Consider the following 5901-nt stretch of genomic DNA (forward strand, 5'->3'; position numbering starts at 1 on the left):
ATGAATAATGATGCAACTTAATTTCAAATAAGTGGATCAGATCTGGAAAAGTTTTGGATTGCGAAATGCACCTGCAACCTTTCAGCGTCTCATGAACATGGTTGTGTCTGGTTTGGAAGGGTGTGCTGTATATTTGGATGATGTGGTGGTCTTTAGTGATACGTGGAAGGAACATCTGGCTCACATACGTAAGCTGTTTGAACGACTGGCTGAAGCACCTGACCATTAACGTGTCCAAGTGTGAGTTTGCTAAGGCTACTGTTACCTATCTGGGTAAGGTGGTGGGACAAGGGATGGTGCGTCCAGTGGAAGCCAAAGTAACTGCAATTTTACAGTATCCCGTACCAACAACAAAAAAAGAACTCCAGCGGTTCCTGGGTCTTGTGGGGTACTACCGCAGTTTTTGTAAGAACTTTTCTACAGTGGTTTCTCCATTAACAGATTTGCTGAAGGATAAAGTGAAGTACACCTGGTCAGCTTCCTGTCAGAAAGCTTTTGATGATGTCAAATTTGTCCTCTGTTCCTTCCCTGTTCTTGCAGCTCCACAATGGGATCGTCCTTTTGACCTGCATGTGGATGCAAGTGATGTAGGTGCAGGTGCTGTCTTATTTCAGCAAGATGATGATGGAGTTGATCGACCTGTGAGTTTCTACTCTAAAAAATTCAACCATTTTCAGATGAACTATTCTGTCATTGAAAAAGAGACATTGCACTAATTTGGGCTTTACAGCATTTTGAAATATATCTGGATTCTGGCAGTGTTTCTCTGGTGGTCTATACTGATCACAATCCCCTAACATTTTTGCATTCATTGCAGTGTCCAAATCGCAGATTGATGCGATGGATGTTGTTCTTGCAGCCCTATTGCCTGGATATCCGCCATATTAGGGGCTCGGATAATATTGTGGCAGATGCTTTGTCCAGGGCACCATGTGCTTAGGTTTCATGTTCAGTCCCCTTTTCTCCAAGTTTCTTATAGGTTTTTCCAGTGGCTAGGGTGGCTGAGCTATTGAGGTGGGGATTGAATGGGTGATTGTGGTAAGACTGCAAAGTCCATTAGTATTGCAATTGTCACCTAGTTGTTAGTCTAAATCGCTGTGTCTTTTGGAGTTCCTGTTAGGACTCCATTTGTATGGGGGGGAGTGTGACGATCCCCTCCTGTCCAGTAGGTGTCTCTAGTCCTCTACGTGTTTGTTCTTGTTTTTTTCAGGAAGCAGGTAGATGGGCTNAACATTAATACCTGACCCAGTGTAGGCTTCTTAGAAGTGGTACAATTGGTGCGGTTCTAAAATGCATAATCTGAACTTCACATAACACAGAAGAGGATGTGATAAGCAACCTTCAGAACAGATTTTTTTTTATTTAAAGGCACCACTATGCCTCAAACCACATACATTTCCAGTATATTCAAACATTCAAAAGGAATAACAAAACCATTCCTCAGAGAACTGGTAAAAATAGGCCTTCAAAGTCAATATATAGTTTCACTAACACTGGAATAAAAATTGAAGACTTTCAGTTTACAGCGACATAAACTGGGTTTGACTCATTAATTTCTACAATATTATGAACATAACACAGTTCTTAAAGAAATATCCATGCTTTGGGTATCACTAAGCAAATCAACGAAAAAGGACTTCCAAAATCTAAAATTCAACATGGCTGAAATAATGTGGAATTCTAGTATTAACAGGGTTTTAAAATGTGAACTATTAATGGTTTTCAAGAGTCCATTTGGCACTTACTTTATTAAATGCAGATGAAGGCACCGTCCAACATGGAAAAAGAAAAGACAATACAATTTAGATCCTAAATAATATGGAAACAGAAAGATTTCAAAGAAAAGAAAAGAAAAACTAACCTGAATGAGATGCCACTCAAAGTCCATCAGGTGTTTGATGAGGGGGGAAACCTGAACATTGACCGTCACTTTTTCTTTTGAATGGTCTTTCCTGTCTTTTTGGATACCATCTTCCCATGACTGGCTTTTGTGCCCCTTTCTGGGTTAATCCCAATGAAGCGACTAAAAAACTAAATCAAAAATGGGAAAATTCCTGAGAATATAAATAGTGTGGCATTTTGAATACAGCTGGTACAATATATAAATAAAGCTGTTTTTAATTACATAAAGAGAAAACATCACCACCTTTGTCAAATGTTAATCATAATTTGCTTTAAAACTTTAAAACCATGTCATTGTAAAAAATGTCATAGGAATGGTTTTACCGTTGAATGAACTCCAAAGTCTTGGCTGCCTCATGTTGATATTGGGTGTTGAAGGTGTAGAAGATGGACAACACTGTCCTGTCTGGAATGTTGGCTGGACCCTCTCATAGACAATATGGCCTTCAATACTGACCCTGCAGAAAACTGCTTGCCACAGGGACTGTAATAAACCAAGTCCTTAATTGGAAGAACATAAAACAAATCCTCTTATTGATACAGTATGCATTTAAATGATCATCATAACAAAGAATGTCCACTCTGCCAGGTAAAGTAAAAGCAAGGATCTTAAACTCCTCAATTGTCGTGCAAGTCACATCAATGTTGAAAACTGTAGGCTGGATTAATTTACAGAAGTTGTAGAGGAATTTGTGGTACTTTGCACTGAAGGTGAAGTGTGCTTTGAAAGTTCATTGGAAGCAGCCATAGATGGTCATGTGATCACTGATGGTGAAGTGTCTTTGGTGCTGCTCTTGTTTTCACCTGCAGGAGGACGGGCTGTCCTGGTTGCACGGCAATGAGGAAGGTTTCAAAGCTGGCTTGCATCTTTGACAATGATAAGATAAATAATAAAAATTATTAAATATATTTAGCAGCACAGCTACATTCAGATAGCAAACAAAGCCTATGAGAAAGTGCTTCTACAAAGAAGTAGGATCATTAGAATAATCACATATCTGCACATATCTGAAAACATGGTCCACAGTTTGACATGAGCTGTTTTGGATTCTTCTTGTGGCCTTTGGATGTAGGATGAAGCACATGAACCAACAGAAGAATGCCTGGTTTTCTCAGCCTGGAGGAACCACAGGATAAATAGCAGACACATTAGGATAATAAATAAACATTTTAAAGAGAAGTGTGAGCAAAACTAACCAGACCCACCTGTGTGTATGTCACCATCACAGTCATTCAAAATACTTTGTCCACCCGGTTTACCCTGGAGAGCATTTTTCACCACCTACAACGTAAAGCATAACAATGTCAGAAATAATTACCATGAACACAACTCAGACATTAGGTATTATAGAAATTAGTCAGCTTATAGAAACATTATGGAGAGGATTTCTTCTGCCAACCTGTCACAAGAAATGTGTTGAAGTCATCATAACACGCTTCAGTCACCAACATGACATACTAATGAAGAAAAAATGTGTCAGCCAATATGTCATTGTTTATTATTATTATTATTTATAGAGACAAAAACATTTTGGCTTAGCTTTGATCGCATAGATCAAACCACCGGTCCAGCACAGACACTCTCCCCATTATGCCGTCTATAGCCGAAAACTTCAAGAAAACGACTTCGCAGCTAAATACTGTTAACTCAAACGGCCTTTCTGACAGTTTTAATGTCCGTTTCACCACCGACACCCCATGCTACACCTGCTTGGCTAGCTTTAGCTGCTAACAAAAATAATAAACTAAGGGTGCTCACGTCCAGTCCTCGAGAGGTCCTGCAACTTTTCGATGCATCTTTACTCCAACAGACCTGCTAACCCGCCATTAATTTGATTCAGGTGTGTTAATTGGCGCAGGGAAGCATCTGAAAATTGCAAGATGGCAGCTCTCAAGGACTGGACTTGAGCTCCCCTGTACTGAACAGTCGTTCCGCGATATTCAAACAAATAAACTTACGTTAAGCATAAGTTGATACTCTTGTGCAAACAGAAAGTTAATGCATTCATAAAAAATAATCAAAAACATGATAATCTTAACATGGAACTTACCTTGTTTTTTTTTTTTGTTTTTTTTTTTAATAGATCCTTATTGAGATACAGAATACATAACAGTATAAACGCAGCATACATTGTGGTATAATGTCCGCCAGGGAGTTACAAACATTGAGACAATACATCACCATCACATTACATAAATACATTAAAGAACAAACTAAAGAGCATGTTTTAATAGCTTTGGGGAACTTACCTTGTTATGAATAAGCTCCAGACAAGATGCCATACTGCTGTCTCCAGGGCAAACACGTGACGTCACAGAAACGTTGCGATTGTGGGAGCAACTCTTTAGCAAACACCATCTCTTTGGGGAAACTGACAAACCTATCTTTGAATTTGACTAAACAAGGGTTTAATTAACATTGTATTTTAAACATACTACACCAACACTGGTAATCTAACACTTTTGATTATGCTCTGTAGATTTCAATTCATTCCCTGAAAGATTTATTATGGAAAGTATTTTTTTCTTTCCGTTTAATATTGTCTTTAAATGCTGGTTCTCTAAGATGCAAATACAAGTAAAATGTCTTGCCTAGTAAAAAAACTGTATTGTACAATTATTTTGTGGTAGTTTACTGCCAGTCATCAGTCTTGATTGTGACAACAGAAGAAGACATCAAATTGACAATATCCTACCATATTGTGGAATAACAGTATGTTACTGCTGGAATTCCGCTGTAAATTTACAGCCATTTCTAAGAGTACAACTGCATCATTGCAGCATTTTTAGCAGCTAAGAATGAAAACCCAACTTCTGTGATGGGCACCATCAGAAGTGTCTAAAGCTATGCGAGTTCAGATTTCTCCAAAAAATTGTTCAACACGTTGGCAATTTTTTTTTGTTATGCTGCTACAACCTTAGCTAATTTAGCATTAAACAAACATAGACATCTATATACCTAACTTAAGCGTTATTTAAAGCCAAATAATTGCAAGCACAGGACCAGAGGCAGTGCGCACAGAATGGAAGGCAAAGGCCAGTGGCGTTCACACATTCTGTACCACAGGCTAAAATGGCCAAGTTAAAAGGGCCAATTTCTTCTTCAGTTAATAATGCAAAATTAAGTGAACTACAGAAAAGAGGTACAACATCTTGTGGACTGGTGCAGAATAAACAACTTGCTCCTGCACGTCGACAAAACAAAAGAGATCACTGTCGACTTCAGGAGGTCTCTACCCAACCACACACCTCTCCTCATCAACAACAAAGCAGTGGAGATCATCAGCAGCACTAAGTTCCTGGGGTGCACATTACAGACAACCTCAGCTGGACAACTCACATCGCTTCACTGATGAAAAAAAAGCACAGCAGCGCCTGCACTTTGAGACGAATGAGAAGAGTTTCGCTCCCTCCTTCCATCCTCTCCACCTCCTACAGAGGGACCATTGAGAGCAGCAGTATCTCCATCTGGTATGGGAGCTGCAAGGTGTCAGATTGGAAGTCTCTGCAAAGAGTGGAGAAGACAGCCGAGAGGATTGTTGGGGCTCCACTCCCCCCTATCCAGAGCATTGCACACACATACTGCTTAGCCAGAGCAAACCAGATCCTCTCTGATTCCACCCATCCTCTCTATGGTCTGTCCATCCGCTTGCCGTCTGGGAAGAGAGTCTGTAGTATCTGCTCCAGAACAGCCAGACTCAGAAATAGTTGTCTCCCACAGGCAATCAGATTGCTCAACAATCCCAGCATGAAGACTGTCTGAACTGTTTGAAAATAGTAATTATTACTTGCATATTATTTAATTATAGGCACACTTGTGTTTTTGTGTGTGCTCCGGTGGCCAAGCAATGACATTTCATTGCCAATTTTACTTATGTTTCTTTGTGCAATGACAATAAAATAAGTCTAACTGTAAGTCTAAAATGAACATATTGTGATTTGTTTTCTTTTTAGCCAATAAATTAAACATGCAACACTGTAATAAAACAAATCAGAAAA

General features: G+C 39.3%; 1 long non-coding RNA gene across 1 annotated transcript in view; it reads left to right on the plus strand.

Moving 5' to 3' along the window:
• Positions 1-3592: 3592 nt before the first annotated feature.
• LOC106941726 (uncharacterized) overlaps positions 3593-5901 on the plus strand; it is a 19810-nt gene continuing 17501 nt past the window's right edge. Inside the window, exon 1 of the long non-coding RNA XR_001423444.1 lies at positions 3593-3677. This is a non-coding gene — a long non-coding RNA (uncharacterized LOC106941726). The remainder of the gene's footprint in view (positions 3678-5901) is intronic.

Source organism: Poecilia latipinna, unplaced genomic scaffold, assembly GCF_001443285.1.
Source record: "Poecilia latipinna isolate Pla-1442-1.1 unplaced genomic scaffold, P_latipinna-1.0 Scaffold3828, whole genome shotgun sequence".
In the NCBI taxonomy this organism is placed as follows: Eukaryota; Metazoa; Chordata; class Actinopteri; order Cyprinodontiformes; family Poeciliidae; genus Poecilia; species Poecilia latipinna.